Consider the following 16,429-nt stretch of genomic DNA (forward strand, 5'->3'; position numbering starts at 1 on the left):
GGAAGAGGTTGTCATTTATTTCAATGGCATTGATTGCACCAAGCAGCTGGTGGTACAATCTAAGTCTATCCTATGGATGTATAGGAGATGCAATGGGTATCCAAAAGGTCACTTTCTTGGCGGCCATAGTGGAGATATAGATAGGGACAGTACGGTTTTTTTTCAAGGATAGAGGGACAGTACATGTATGGATGTTTTATTGCAACTTTTCTGCATATTGCACCGCTATGCTGCGATTTTTGTTCTTACTATTACTCTTCATATGGCTAATGGGTTTAGGGAATTTGCAAAATGTGCTGCTGTATTTTCTTTTTTACGTGCCCTTTAGCTTCCCCCCATCTTCCTCCCCCATAATTTAGTCTTGGTGATGAAAGTACCTCACAGTGAAGGGTAAGAAGCGGCCATGTAACATCTTGCAAACTCAAACCGTACAAAGGTATTCTCATGATCACACCAAGAGAAGTGGATAGGAAGGAATATATTTTACATCCACAGTTTCGAGTATTTTGGGAGAGTCAGTTCAGGGCTGACGATTTCAGAAGCAGAAACATGTAGTCGGAAGTTTCCCAGTGGTTCCGAGTCTATCTGCTTTATCTTGGGCCATCAACCCTTCCCTCCTTTGCCTTTCCTGTGCCTGTGCTCTTGCTGCGGCCACGATCAGTTCAATCCGTTGCATCCCGGTTTGATATGTTTTCGATGCTTGTTCTCTTTTTTTCTGCAGTTCACTCTGCAGCCACATTACAAAGAATATAAGAAGAGTGAAAGAAACCTTAATTTTATACCTAACTGCGAACTGTTAGCTTCGACTGAACCTCTGTCGCGTCCAATTTGCGTCTGGCCTTTTTCTTCTTCTGGGTCTCCCAAGATGCTATGACTGCGTTCAGGTTGTCGTGACTGGGAAAAAGAAACTGTGTTAAGGGAAATTGTTGGAACTTTTTCACCGAGATGTTTCAGGCAGTGGGCAATTCTTTTTCTCCGAGAGACGAAGATGATACTGAATCAACCAATAAAAAGCTGACCTATTTTATCCTAGACAGCTCCTGTCTCAACCAGGCATCCGCTTTCGATTCGCTTCCAGGAATTGCCGAACTTGCCTAGTTTTGAATTCGGGTGGCGGTGGAGCTGTGGATTTGATGGTGGGAAGCGGTTTGGACGATGAGATCTCAGGTTTTATACTGGTGACCTTCTTGAACTGTTTATCAGCTGATGAGGAGGCCTCTTCACGGAAGGGGATGGTTTTGGCGGTGTGGGTGCTCTTTTCTTTGGCGTCCTCGGTGCTTTCCAAGAGCTTCTCGGCCAAAGTCGGACGTTTTTGCACAGGTTGGGTGGTACCGGTTATCGGTATTTTCTATCTAGGCTCTTTATTGATTCTTCACCTGTCAATGTAAGAACCCTTATTTCCCATCAGGGGACACCACAGAGAATCTTTTAAGAGTGCACTTCCCTAATTAGTGGGCAAGATCATCGCAGATGTTGTACCAGTTTCTAGTTTCGTCGATACGCTTTGCCTTTTGGACTTGGCCTTGGTTAAGGTGTTTCGGGCCCGCACTCGCTGGGTTGCGGTTGGGTATGGCGGATCCTTCGATCCTGTCGACTGCCAAGGCTGTGGCAGCCACGGCAGCAGCTAGTTCTGCCTTCACCTCCACGTCCATCACTCCGGCTCATTTGTTTGGTGAAATTGTTTCTGCAACCAGCTTGGCTTTTGTTATCCGCAAGACCTTGATGAAGGCTAATCACCATGTTTAGACTTCGACGGTGACATGAAAGCGGATTTATTCAATAGATTATTATAGATATGAACATGGTAAAATGACTCTCTTTATTGAAAGAATTAGTGCCTAGCAACAAGGTATTTGCAATCGAACCTTAAATTGAAAAATTTTGCATTCCAATGGCAGCGCTAAGTGAATGACATACTATTAAACTAAGTTTGAATTACCTCCTTTGAAAGATTGAATCTTTTGGGCTGGTATCTTTCAGTCGTTGATGTTGCTGGTTCCTTCTGCCTTCTCTTGTCCTACACCAGAGAATTTTAACCTAGCAGAGAATAGCTACAATTTGGTTAATACATGACCTATGACTGACATAATTTGATTTTCTGAGGTCCGACATCCAAAGATAAATCATAGTCTGCAATATGTATAGCTGATTTAAGATTTGAGAGAGATAGAGAAGAAGAAGAACACACTGAGGCTACCTCGTTTGGTTAAGCAACTGCTCCATTGAGTCGGTGATGCAAGTTGAGAAAGATGGAATTCATGGTGGGTATTACATGAAGGACAAACCCAAGAGAGATTTAAGGTTTGTTTAACTAGATGACGTCTGTGATGCGGAGGAGTGTTGCAAGCGAAGTTCAATATGCTTTGCATGCAAAGCCTGGTTTGGATCTTCTCGACAGCCAAACTTAAGGCCAAGTAAAGTATCATCTCTCTGCATGCCACTGCCGCATTTTGACTTACTTTCTGCTGAAGGAAGAGAATGCTTTCTTGAACTTTTGTGCCTTTTTTCTTGTGCTCTCTTTTGTAAAACGAAGCACCCTAAAGCCTTAAAGCCATCCAAGATTTTGCACAGCGGTATGTTACAGGAACTTATGGCAGAAGAACAATGATACTCTTTTTAGGTTTGTCTAAAAGGTTGGAGGGTGAGAAGACTGAATCACTTGGAGCGCGCTCCAAAATTCCCCATTATTTCCGTTGCATTTTCGTATGGAAACTGTAGTCATTGAAAGTAAACTATCATGAGAAGTATGCAAAAGGTTAACTGTTTTCCTGTGTTTAATTCAGATCGGGTTTGGACAACAAAGCATTGCCTCACCAGTGAGTCAGAGAAGGGAGCTAGTAAAGAAACTTACAGGCTTTATTCCGGGCAAGATTTTTCTTTGAGAGTTTCTTAGGTTAGGTGGCATGTGATTCGCGGTAACAGACTTTAGGAATTCCTCCTCAAGCAAATTATTTGACTGTTGCGATGTGGAAGTTTGCATCAAATGTCATCTCAAGCATCGGATTGCCAAAGATCCAGTGAGCCAACTCGAATACGTCAGGAGTGCTCAGATGATGAGTTTGCTTCAAATGTAAGCAGGGACGAAAGCTTGGAATGCTGCATATGCCGGGCGTCATTCAATATTGTTGAGAATGTGCCGTATGTCCTATTGTGTGGCCATACACTCTGCAAGAACTGTGTCCTCGGCCTTCAATCAGCTCTTTTGAATTTTCCGGGACAACAAATTGAGATACCGTTTCTCATTTCCTGCCCATGGTGCCGCTTGTTGTCATTAAGGTGGATTCATATGGGGAGCCCAAGGTTCCCTCGCAAGAACTTCTTCCATCTTTGGATGGTTGAGAGCTCGAATGGGGACCGGACCAAGTTTACTTCCAGTTATTCTCTTGAACATCAGTCAGTTAGCTCTCCGAGATGCAATCTACCTCTTGCAAATTGATCCAGCAATGGTCAGGGACCAGATCGGACATTTATCGATAATTCAAGAACCAAATTGCACAAATTAAAAGTCTAGAGATGGGATTGCACATTAAGTGAAAGTTTAGGATCTGTTTGTGACATTTTCCCTTATTTCAATGGCATTGTTTGCAATAAGCAGCTCGTGGTACAATCTAAGTCTATTCTATGTGGATGCATAAGAGGTGCAACAAGGGTATCCAAAAGGTCGTTCACTTTCTCGGCAGCCACAGTGGAGATATAGATAGGGACGGTACTTTTATGGATGTTTTATCACATCTTTTCTGCATATTGCACTGGCTATGCGGCAATTTTTGTTCTACTATTGCTGGCTCTTCACTATCTGTGAGACGTGCTGCTGTATTTTCTCTACATGCTCTTTATGTTTCTTTTTTCCCTTCTGATTAGTCTTGGTTGATGAAATTTGTCGTATCCGCCGGTACCTTAACAGCGAATAATGAGAAGCGGCCATGTAAAATCTTGCAAACTCAGACTGTACAAATGTATTATCGTGATCACATCGAGAGAAAACAAATATATTTTACATCCGCAATTTCGATTATTTTAGGAGAGCCAGTTCAGGGCTGGCGATTTTAGAAGCAGGAGACATCTGGTTTGGAAGTTTCCCAGTGGTTCTGATTCTATTTGCTTTTTCTTGGCCTTCAACTCTTCATTTCTTTGCCTTCCTCTGCTTGTTTTCTTGCTGCGGCCGTGAATTTTTCAATGCTGTCCATCTCGGTCTGAAATGTTTTCAATGCGTTGTCTCTTCTTCTTCTCCAGTTCACCCTGCATCCATATTATAAAGAATATAGGAAGAGTTAGAAAACCTTAATTTTATACCAAACTGCGAACCGATAGCTTCAACCGAACCTCTGTCTCGATCAATTTGCTTTTGGCCTTTTTCCTCTTATGGGTCTCCCACGTGTTTATGGTTGAGTTCAGTTTGGCGTACCTGGGAAAAAAGAAACTGTGTTAAGGAAATTGGCGGGAACATTTTTGACCGTGATGTTTGAGCCAAAGAGCGATTCTTTTCTCCGAGAGAGACGAAGATGATACCGAATCAAACTAATAAAGAGCCCACCTATCGTTGATCCTAGACATCTCCTCTCTGATCCAGATATCCGCTTTCTGTTTGCCTCCAGGAATTGCCGAGCTTTGCCCTAGTTTTGAGCTGGCGTGGCCGCGGAGGTGGTGGTTTGATGGTGGGAAGCCGTTCGGACGTCGGGGACGGCAAGATCTCAGGTTTCATACTGGGACCTTCTCGAACTGTTTACCAGCTGATGAGGAGGCCCTCTTCATGGAAGGGGATGGTTTTGGCGGTGTGGGTGCTCCTTCTCTTCGGCGTCCTCTTCTTCCGAGTCCTCGGTGCTTTCCAAGAGCTTCTCGACAAAACTAGGACGTTTTTGCACGGGTTGGGCGGGACCGGTTAGTGGGTATCTTCATTGATTCTTCACCTGTCAATAAAAGGACCCTTTTTTCCCATCAGGTGACACCACACAGGGTCTTTCGTTAGTGCACTTTTCTTTAATTAGTGCGCAAGATCGGCCCAGATGCTGTACCAGTTTCTGGTCGCCTCGATGCAGATTGCCTTTTGACTTGGCCCTGGTTAAGGAGCGCTCAGGGCCCGACTCATTGCTTCGGTCAGGTGTGGAATCTTGGATCCTCTCGACTGCCAAGGCTGCAGCAGCCAATGCAGCCGCCACCGCCTTCGCCGGCGGGTTCATCACTCCGGCTCATTTGTTTGGTGAATTGTCTCTGCAACCAGCTCTGGCTTCTCTTATCTGCAAGACCTGATGAAGGGCTAGTCACCATGTTTAGACTTTGACAGTGACATGGAAGGATTTATTATATAGATTATTATAGAAGCATGAACATGGTAAAATGTCTCCTCTTAATGAAAGAACTCGTGCTTTTAGTAACAAGGTATTTTAAATCGAATCTTAAATCGAAATTTTTTGTTCCAATGGCCGCGCTACGCGAATGACATATTAGAAACCAAGTTTGAATTACCTTTGAAGGACGGAGTCTTTTGGGCTGGTGTCTTACTGTCCTTAATGTCGCTGGTTCCTTCTGCCTTTTCTTGTCCTACACCAGAGAATCTTAACCTGGCAGAGAATAGCTACAATCTGGTTAATACATGACCTATGACTAACATAAATTGATTTCTGAGGTCTGACATCCAAAGATAAATCATAGTCTGCGATATGTGTATGGCTGATTTAAGAGCATGGCATTCAAATGAAACTTTGCCACGACATGATCATCAAAGAGAGAGAACAAAAAGAAGAGATTGAGGATACCTCCTTTGCTTAAGCAACTGCTCCATTGAGTCAGTGATGTGGATTGAGCAAGAATTTGAATTCATGGTGGGTGTTATATGAAGGACAACCCCATGACAAATTTAAGGTTTATTTAACTTGATGATATGTCTTTGGTGTCTGTGATACGCAGGAGGGTCGTAAGCAAAGTTCAATATGCTTTGCATGCAAAGCCTGGCTTGGATCTTCGGCAGCCAGCATAAGGCCAAGCAAAGTATTCTTTCTCTGCATGCCTCTGCTGCCTTTTGACTTCCTTTCTGCTGAAGGAACAGCACGCTTTCTCTAACTTTTGTGCCTTTTGACTTGTCTTTCTTTTTGCAAAACGAAGCACGCTAAAGCCTTGAAGCCATCCAAGATATTGCGTAGCTTTTAGTTTTTGAAAAAGGTGTTTCTTTTCAGTCTGTTAAGGAATTTATGGCAGAAAAACAATGAAACTCTTTTAGTCTTGTCTAAAGGAGATGTGATTTGTTAATGCAATTAATTTAAAGCTCTCTTCAAGTCTTGCTTGATCCCTAGCCTAAAAGTTGCAAACAGAAATATACAGAAAAAAAGGGGACCTCCATTGGGGGTTGTACCAAGTCAAACCGAGGATAACCCTTCCGAGTATGGGGAGATATGAGTTAGTAAGATTTACTTATATCATGCTGAGAAACTCGCCAACGGAATAGTGAAACTTACAGACACCAAATTAGGAAAAATAACCGTCACCGGTCGAAATTTACCATTTTCTATCACGGAATTGTAGGGTCTGTCCGTAACTTTTAATTGAATGCCATTCAAGTCCTACATTAATACTACGTTATAGATTCAAACCAAAAGTCATGTATATAGGTGTCATGAAAAGATCTAAGTAAATTCAACTGGCAGATTTGCTGCAAGATACTAAGATCCACGATATTTCCTAAACTAAAAGAAGGGCAAAACAGAAAAGTGTGATCTCCTAAACCCAACAACTTAAGCTTAGTTACATGCAGGGAGCCTTGAAGCCTTGCAGCCTTGCAAAGACAATTGAATCGGCCACCACATGGATCGTTTGCGATGGGTCCCACAGTGGTTGGATTAAGTTCGGGAATGTCGGATGAGTCGGTGAGCTTCAGTGGGTCCCATTAGAAGCAACACATCACTTCGAATGTTACCATCTTTTGGCGTCAAGTGGTACTCCTCTCTTTGGGCATGACTGCCTGAAGCTATCTTCTTCTGCTTACTAGGACTCCAGTTCGATCATCAACTATAGAACGTCAAAGGAGGTCGAGTTCGACATGTTGATTAGGACCACAGTCACCCCAGGCTGCAGATGCAGAATTCATGATGCAGAAATTATAAGCAGATACATCTGCAGTAATGTGACAATACAGAATGTTTCTCTACAGTTTGCATTAGTCTTCCCAGTAGTTTCTCCAGGACACCGTGTGGTGCCACCCCTTTGAAATAAATAAATTCGAATCAAAGTATCCAAAAGAATCGACTAAAGCTCCTAGTATTAATTGACCCATCTAATCTGCAATGAAAAATTAAAGTACACAAAAAGAGCCAGGGTAAACACTTTTTGTATGGACAAAGTACATGTTTACGAAGAATTCAATACCGTGTTCCTTGAACAATGAGCATATGCACGCAAGTATGGAGAGCCGCAGAGTGGTCGAAAGAACCTCCTTTCCCATGAGGACGTGCCACAGAAGTGCTCTGTCGAGGGAGAAAAACAGAAGAAAAGGAGAATAAATTTGTGGAACAACTTTCATGGAGATCTTCTGTTTTGGTTGCTAACTCAACAAAATAAAGTAGTAAAGAGGCCGACCCATAAAAGTCCGGGTTGGGAATGAATGTTGTGGTGTTGAAGAGCATAGTTCCTCCAATCAAGGCTTGTCTGCAGAATACCTTGTGGTTGAATCTAGATGTCATCCCTAGTTGGTCAAGTACCTAAATTTCTTATATCCTTGAAGTTCACATCCTCCCTTTTCTTGTATAGTTGAATGCATGAATATGAAAATCTACTTTCAGAGCAATACTTCATGCCAGAAGCCCTTATAAAAGTAAGGTCAATACCAGAAGCCATTACAAGGTATTTGATACACCTTTGCCTCCACTATTATAAGCCCCTCCAGCTTCTCCGACCCATGGTGCGGTCCAAGGCCCGAATTTCTGAACCATTATCCGAGACGTCTTTGTATGTCGTATCAATCTGATCTAGGTAAGATGGATCTTGAACCTTGTTGATTAGCGTTGGGTCGACACCTGCACCATTTTAACTTAATCAAAAGATACTAAGAAATCTCGGTTCTGTTCATGTTCAATATAAGAACTTGCTATGTTTGTTTACCTGCGCCGAGATTGTATATGTGGTGGTCACTCATCAACAACACCCGGTCCAGTGGCCTTAAGAAAGGTCTCGAACCATTTCCTGTCATAGAACCCGGCAGGACCCAGAACCTTGGGCCGCGACGCCTGGTCGGGGTACAATTTCGTCAGGAATTTCTTCATCTTAACAATGTCCTCCGTGTACTGTTCGGCCGTCAGTCTCCCAGAGACCCCAGACACACAGCTCATTTCCGCAAGGAAGGAGCATGTTAAAAGTCATGACAGGATCAACCATGCAAGTTTTGCAGGAATATGGACATCAATGGCTTATATATGGCCTCTCACCTAGCTCATAGGAATCGATCTTGTAACCTTTATGGTGCGTGTACCGCACCAGATGGTGGGCGTTGCCTTTTTCCACTTCCCGACGTAAAGGTTGTCGGATTGCTTGGACCTCATCCTTCCATTGAGGGCATTCAAGCCAAACGTTACCAGAGCACTGCAACGTCACAACAAGAGTAAGTACTCACATTTTACATTTCGCCACCTATCGGGACTGGGTATTTGTCTAAAGGAGGCAGAAGCAATGCCCTGTTTGGTTGAACAAGTGATTGAGCTGGTCCCATCTCTCCGTGCGGAGGCAACCCTCGCTGAATCCAAACATGCCGCCGTCCTCCTTCTTGAACTTTGAGCATTTCTTGTTGTACAAATGCGTATGCCTTCGTACACGACCTGGTCTTGCAACGAGCCTCCAACTCGTATTCTCAGAGGGTTGGGAACGCTGCAATTCGCGAGGATAACGAAACCTTACAGTCACGAGATACAACTGTGGAAATTCTCTCCAGTTTGGACTTGGACCAGATACTCAGCCTAAAGTTATGGGATGATAAATTGCCAGCCAAGACTGAACTGAATTCCCATACAAGTTTCTTTACAGAGTTCAGAACGTCTTCAGCAGTATCCAAATTCCATATATGTCTCTTGACAACAATATACTTTTCAACTACCATATTCCATGCTACCTGATACATCTAGAGGGGCTGCACTTCTACTTCTTTATGAAAGTTTACACATAATAATCAGATTATCTATTGATATCGATACATGAAAAGGATTTACGATGTTTGTAGTTATTGCATATTACTTGATGTCATATTATTCTTATCCTCGTATGAAAAAGAGAAAAAAAGGATCGTATACTTTGCTTGAAATCAACATCAACCCTTCAAATCTCTCATGGGGTTGCTTCCTTCTTTACAGACATTGCTTATCCAATTCAAAGATATTTGTGCAACAACTTAACTATAAAAGAAATTTTGCGTCATCATAATTTTTCAATGACTTGATATTTCATCTCGATTGTTTAGCGTGCTAAATGTGATTAGCCATGTAATGCTAACATAGTTTCCCTTTCTATATTCTTTTTTAGTACAAATAGGAAGAACCAAATAACTATTGTATATAAATAACGTATATGCGTTCTTAACTAGCAGTTATGAAGTTTACTTTAACTATTGAAAAGTAGAAAGTAAAATAAGAAAAAAATTAAGAAATTCTTTTGATATAAATCCTTTTTTTTTTTCGGTGAAGAAAGTATTTGATAAAAGGACCTCAAACTTTGAGTAATTGCAAAAAGTCCATGAGAGTTGATATGAAGGTTTGTCACCATCCATTACCACGGAAAAACTATGAACTTCATATAGTTGAAATAATCAGCTCATTCCCTATTCCATCTCTGTTTTAAAATCAAATTTAGGTTTGTTCAATCATAATATAAATCTAAGTCCTTTTTTTTTCCCAAAGGAGATCAGATCTGCAAAGTTTATTTTTTTATTCTTTTAATTTCCTTTTCCTATTTGTCTTTACACCAACGCCCATGCTATTTTATTTACTAGTTTAATATAAGGATAATCCAATGAGCAATTATATAAACTAACTCAACAAAAATAATATGAGACGTCAATAACTATAGATCAAAACTGTATCTAATCGACCGATAATAAAAGTCGTGGTATGCTAATTAGAAACGAATCTATAGCTTCAACACTAAAACCAGATAAACATATTAAATAACTTTGAACACATAAACTAATGAGAATGAAATTTACCTTTAATAGCATTGAGAGGATCTTGTTATCTAAATCCTGTCACACCACATTCACAAACACCCGCAAACAAAACATGTTTATTTTCCGCTTTTACATATTCCCAAAAAGGAAAAAAGATTTGAAGGTATTTTCATGGACAGTTAAGAATACCAGATTGAGAATGCCGGCCAGTCCCAAGGACATTGGCCGTAGTCGCACTTGTCGGACGGCCACCAGTCCAAGGTGGCGCATATAAAACTGTCGTCTGTCGCAGCAATGGAGGCCCCTCCTTTCACCGCCACCTTCACATTATCTGCTGAAGAAGACGACGACGAGAGCAGCGAGGAGAGAAGGAGAAGAGAAACCAACCAAGCCCTACCTTTGGACTCCATCGTCGATTGCTAAACAAGAAAATTTAGAGCATCCCATCATGTATTTATAAATACTCTTGAAAAGATCGGCAACGACATGTCTGATAATTGTTATCCTACAGGAAGTTGTTTTGATGTTAGCCCGTGTTGTCATATCTTCTGTTTCATGCATATCCAGAAAGATATGCCTCGAAACTCTACTTATTCCACGGAAGAGATTACTACCGCTGTATTTTAAATCTCGTTTTCATTATCTTTTTCTTTGAAGAGATTACAATCACAGTGGATACAGTTCGGTTTTTTGTTATTTGAGGTGGTTCTCTATTGAGTAGAGAAAATACTCAATTTATGAAATAACAAAGGCAGCATGAATTTAAACAAAATCAAGTTGAAAATAGAGATAAGGTGAAAAATATTAAGAAAAAAAGAGTTTGAATACCATTAGCCAGATTGCCAAATTCAATCTTTTTTTTTTTTTTTTTTTAGTTATTGTCTTATTAAAAACATCTATCTTTTGTACCTTACCAAAAAAAAAAACATCCATCTTTGTATTGGTTCGTTTTACTCCTTTTAAAATAGAATTAAGTCAATTAATTTATTCTGTAAATTATATCCATTTACTGGAAATAAATTGCTCGAATATTTGTTATAACTTTTCCCGGGAAAGAATCAACAATTTTAGTTTCAAGTGGACTATCTAATTAGTTTGTATTGTTCGGTTCTTATGTGAATAGATTTTCTTGACTGAAGTAAGCTAATACTTAATTAAGTGAAGTCCAAAACATAATGTATAAACTAGCAGAAGAGTTATTTTGTATAAGGTAGGATCTTTTGATATTTATAATGTTTCGATTCATCGTAAATTTATGTTACTGAAGCAAAGTAGGATAGATGACTACATACGTGTTCTAAATGAAGTGAGTTTCTAAGTACAATTTATTCACTTAATGAAAATAGATATTCTCTAAATTATTAAAAATTATTTAGTAGGAAGATATATTTTTAGCTTTGCTTGATTCTCAATTTAATTCATAAATTGTTTGGAATTATTTATTTACACTATAAAATGAACTATACTTCAAATTGGGATTATTTTCTGTGCTATAATTATGTCGTCCATTCTAAATAACTCAGAGTTAAATACATGGATTTACTATCATAAATATTTGAAATTACCTAATGTTTAAATAAAATAAAATTGATTTATCGAATGATGATTCTTTGGATGAGAAACTCCGCAAGCATTAAAGGAGCCATAAAAACTTTGTGATAGGCTACATAGATTTTGAAGAATGGAAGTTATTAAAGACTTACATTACTTTATTGTGCGTTTGATTGTGTTTATGATTACATGTATGATGCTGTTTTGTTTTAGTCATTAAATTTGTAGGTTGTTATGTAATTATTGGTTGCCAGGAGTGAGTTGTAAATTAAGCCACAAGCCATAATCCACGAAGACACAAATAAAGAAAGCATTCTCAATAAAATTTCTTCCTCAAATTTCTAGTGTTCTTATTCCAAGTTTCCAAAGTTTATTGTCATTCTTTGGTTCCAACATTTGCATCGAGCTAGAAATAGCATCCACTAGGTCTGTTCAAATGCAACTTCCAAAGTTGAACGGAAAGAATTTCAATAATTGGTATGTCGGCATGAATGTTCTTTTCAAATTGCAAGATTTGTGGAATCTTGTGGAGAATGGCTATACTGAAGCGGTTGATGCTAAATTGATGCTTTAAGAAGGGAGAAGAAAGATATTTTGGTGAAATCTAGGAAGAAAGGTAAAAAGCATTGTTTGCGATCTTTCAATCAGAGGAAGTTATATTTGAAAAAAATATCAAGGGCGGAGACCGCAAAAGTGGCGTGGGATATTTTGCAACAATCCTACAAAGGCGATGATCGCGTCAAACTGGATGCGGCTTCAAACACTTCTGGAGGGTGATTTGAGTCTTTATACATGAATGACTCTGAATCAATCTTGTGTACTTTTGATCACGTGCAAACCATTGTCAACCAACCGAGGTTAATGGTGAAGAACCAAGGTGTTTGAATTGTAGAAAGATCTTGAGGTCTTTGACTAAAAGATTTGACTACGTAGTCGAAGCAATTGAAGAAGTGCAAGATGTGTCAACCATGACGTTAGAGCAGTTGATGGGTTCATTATGCTCGCATGAGCAAAGAATGAATCAAAAGTCCATCGGTTTGAATTTTGAGCAAGCATTGCAAAGTCGGGTTGCTCAATCAAGTTGAGGAGACCATCAAGCTGGCTGAGGTCGTGGAGGTGGTCAAGGACGCGGACGTGGAAATACGTGGAAATTTCAATTCCATCGGAAAATATAAAACATGTGACAAATCAAAGGTCAAGTGTTTTAGGTGTAACAAATTCGGACATTACAAATCCGAATGTCAAGCAAACGTGGCATATGAGTAGCAATAGGTGCATACCATTAATGCTGAGGAAAATGTGGTGCTAGCATGCAAGAAGGATGACTCAAGCATCGCGGCACACCAACCTTTGGTACCTTTGATATTAAAAGTAATCATATGATTGACTGGCCGAAAGAGTTATTCTCTCACTTCAAGGTGAAATTAATTTTGGGAACAAACCAAAGTTCTTGTAATGGGCAAAGGTGATGTTAATATCAACTCAAAAGATAGTACTAATGTTACCGTTGTAGATATTTATTTTGTGCTAGGACTTTTTGGAACTTATTATGTTGGGCAACTTTCCGAAAGAGGCCACAAAGTCCACATTGAAAATGGAGTTTGCACTATTATGGGTGTAAACAATATATTGATCACGACAAAGTGCGGATGACAAAGAACCGGATGTTCCCTCTTACTCTTCGACAAATAATCTTTGAACTTTCAAGTGGTGATGAAAGATAGTGACTAGTTGTGGCATCTTCGATTTGGTCATTTAAATTTTGTGGACTAAAATTACTGGTCGAGAAAAAAGATGGTGACCGGCATGCCTTTGATTGACATTCCGATAAACTCATGTGAAGGATGTCTTGTTGGAAAACAACATCGAGAATCCTTTCCAGTTGGAAAAGCCGAAGAGCAAAATAACCTTTGGAGTTGGTACATGCAACATATGTGGCCCGTTGAGGTGGAATCATTCACACAAAAAGGTATGCATTAATTTTTGTGGATGATTTTACCAAAAACATGGGTATATTTTCTTAGAGAAAATTTGAAGCTTTTTGAAGTTTAAAGAATTTAAAGTCTATGTTAAAAAGTATAGTGGCTTTATTTTAAAGACATTGAGATCGGATAGAGGGGAGAATTCACTTTGAATGAATTTGATAAATACCGTAAAATTCATGGAGTGGAAATGTCAATTGTTGCCATCTATATTCCCCAACAAAATGGTATAGCAGTAAAGAAAGAATATGACAATATTTGAAATGGCAAGAAGTATGCTAAAGGCTAAAAATTTGCCCAAGAAGTTTTGGGCGAAGCTGCTGCATGTACTTGTATTTATGCTAAACAAGTGTCCAACAAGGAGTGTTCTGGGAAGAACACCGGAAGAGGCTTGGAGCAGCAACAAGCCAGATGTTTCGTTCCTATGAGTATTTTGGTGTGTAGCATATCCCCATATACTAGACGAATAGAGGAAAAAATTAGATGACAAAAGCCAAAAGTGCATCTTCATCGGCTACATGTGGATATGACTATGGGTTATAAGCTATATCATCCAACCACCGAGAAAGTTATCATTAAAGGGTGGATGTCCGGTTTCTTGAAGACGAAGCCCGGGACTAGAACCAAGATTGACCAAAAAAGCATCGCCATTGAAGATGAATCATTGGCGAGAGAGACAAAAATCTTCAACTAAAGATCCCATCCTAGTAGTTCAATTTCTTCACCAACACGCTTAACCACCGCCACGTCGTTCACAACGATTGCGTGTGACGCCATCAAGATTCAAGGATCATGTAATCACAAGAGATGATGATAGTGATAATGAAGGAATCACTGATGAAACTATGATACTTTTTCGTTTATTTGTAGAATGTGACCCCATATCCTATGATGATGCAGCAATAGATGAGAAGTGGATCCAAGCAATGGATAAAGAAATCAGCTCCATTGAAAAGAATGACACATGGGAGCTAACTTCTACCACCCGATAAGAAGCCCTTTGGTGTCGTGGTGTACAAGACGAAATACAAGCTGCAGTGGTGGACCGATATAAAGCTAGGCTAGTCATAAAAGGCTACAAGCAAAAGTCAAGATTGATTATTTTGAAGTATTTGCACTCCGTGGCTCCGAATGGATACCATTCGGATTATTTTAGCACTCGCAACTCAAAATCGTTGGAAGATCCACCAAATGGATGTGAAATTAGCGTTTCTTAATGGTGTTCTTGAAGAGGAAGTCTACGTGGAGCAACCACGGGGTTATGAGAAGAAAGGGCATGAAAATCAAGTTTATAAACTAAAGAAAGCATTGTATGGGCTAAAACAAGTACGTCGAGCATGGTACACAAGAATTGACACGTACCTGTAAGAGAATGGTTTTCGAAAATGCCCATATGAGCCTACACTGTATGTCAAGTCAAACACTAACGGTGACATAATAGTTGTGTGCCTTTATGTTGATGATTTGATATTTATAGGGAGTTGTGAAGAGATGTTTGCTGAATTCAGGGAGGCTATGACTAGTCATTTCGAGATGACAGATTTATGATTAATGTCCTATTTTCTAGGCCTTGAAGTGAAGCAGACAAATGATGGCATATTTATTTTACAGCAGAAATATGCTAATGATATTCTAAAGTGATTCAAGATGGAATCGCTCAAACCAATACTGACTCCCCTAGTAGAACAGTTGCAGTTGAATAAAGAAGGAATCGATGAAGTAGTGAACCCCACTTATTTCAAAAGTATGGTTGGCAGTTTAAGATATTTGGCTTCTACAAGGCCAGATATTACTTATGGTGTGGGAATTATTAGCTGATTTATGGAGAAACCATACCAATCACATTTGCAAGTAGCAAAAAGAATTATACGGTATGTCAGTGGAACTCGTGATCATGGGATTTTATTCTCATACTGACAATTTCAATTTGATGGGATACACAGACAATGATTGGGTAGGTGATACCGAAACTCGAAAGAGTACTTATGGATATATATTTTTCCTCGGATCAGGAGTAATTTCTTGGTCCTCGAAAAAACAACAAGTCGTTGCACTCTTGATCGCTAAAGCAGAATACATAGCGTTAGCTTCGGCGGCATGTCAAGCAATATGGCTTCGTAGGATGCTATGTGAATTGATGCACGAAACAAGATCCTACGAAAAATGTGTGATAACAAATTGGCTATGGCTTTTGGCCAAGAATCCTGTTTTTCATGGCAGGAGCAAACACATCGATATCAAGTATCATTATATTCGCGAGCAAGTCAAAGATGGCAAAATTGAGCTTAACTTCACAAATTGGAAGATCGTTGCAAATATTTTGACTAAATCATTGAAGGCAGATTTGTTTGAAAAATTGAAGATGATGCTTGGAGTTGTTGAATTCCAAAATCAATTTTAAGGAGGTTGTTTAAATAAAATAAATTTGATTATCGATGACGATTGCTGGATGAGAAACCTGCAAGATTGAAGGGGCCATAAAAACTTTATGGTAGGCCATGGATTTGAAGAATGGAAGTTATTAAAAACTTCTATTACTTTATTGAGCATTTTGATTGTGTTTATGATTACATATATGAGGCTGTTTGTTTTAGTCATTAAATTTGTGGGGTTGATGTAATCATTGGCGTTTGTAAACTTCAATTCCTATATAAAGGGATGGAAGTCGTGAGTTGTAAATCAAGCCACAAGCCATAGTTCACGAAGACACAAATAAGCATTCCCAATAAAATTTCTTCCTCAAATTTCTAGTGTTCTTATT

General features: G+C 39.6%; 3 long non-coding RNA genes and 1 pseudogene across 3 annotated transcripts; all 4 read right to left on the bottom strand.

Moving 5' to 3' along the window:
• Positions 1 to 439: 439 nt before the first annotated feature.
• LOC120293198 lies at positions 440 to 903 on the bottom strand. The gene is made up of 2 exons (XR_005550913.1): positions 813 to 903; positions 440 to 727 (listed from the first exon to the last, which is right to left on the bottom strand). It is a non-coding gene; the product is annotated as an uncharacterized LOC120293198 (long non-coding RNA).
• Positions 904 to 1,634: 731 nt separating this feature from the next.
• LOC120293417 lies at positions 1,635 to 2,280 on the bottom strand. Its single transcript, XR_005551180.1, has 3 exons — positions 2,198 to 2,280; positions 1,940 to 2,037; positions 1,635 to 1,684 (listed from the first exon to the last, which is right to left on the bottom strand). It is a non-coding gene; the product is annotated as an uncharacterized LOC120293417 (long non-coding RNA).
• Positions 2,281 to 4,181: 1,901 nt separating this feature from the next.
• LOC120293293 lies at positions 4,182 to 4,605 on the bottom strand. Its single transcript, XR_005551045.1, has 3 exons — positions 4,535 to 4,605; positions 4,324 to 4,405; positions 4,182 to 4,239 (listed from the first exon to the last, which is right to left on the bottom strand). It is a non-coding gene; the product is annotated as an uncharacterized LOC120293293 (long non-coding RNA).
• A 2,130-nt stretch (positions 4,606 to 6,735) lies between these two features.
• LOC120293969 lies at positions 6,736 to 10,545 on the bottom strand (annotated as a pseudogene).
• Positions 10,546 to 16,429: the final 5,884 nt, after the last annotated feature.

This window comes from Eucalyptus grandis, chromosome 5 (assembly GCF_016545825.1).
Source record: "Eucalyptus grandis isolate ANBG69807.140 chromosome 5, ASM1654582v1, whole genome shotgun sequence".
NCBI lineage: Eukaryota > Viridiplantae > Streptophyta > Magnoliopsida > Myrtales > Myrtaceae > Eucalyptus > Eucalyptus grandis.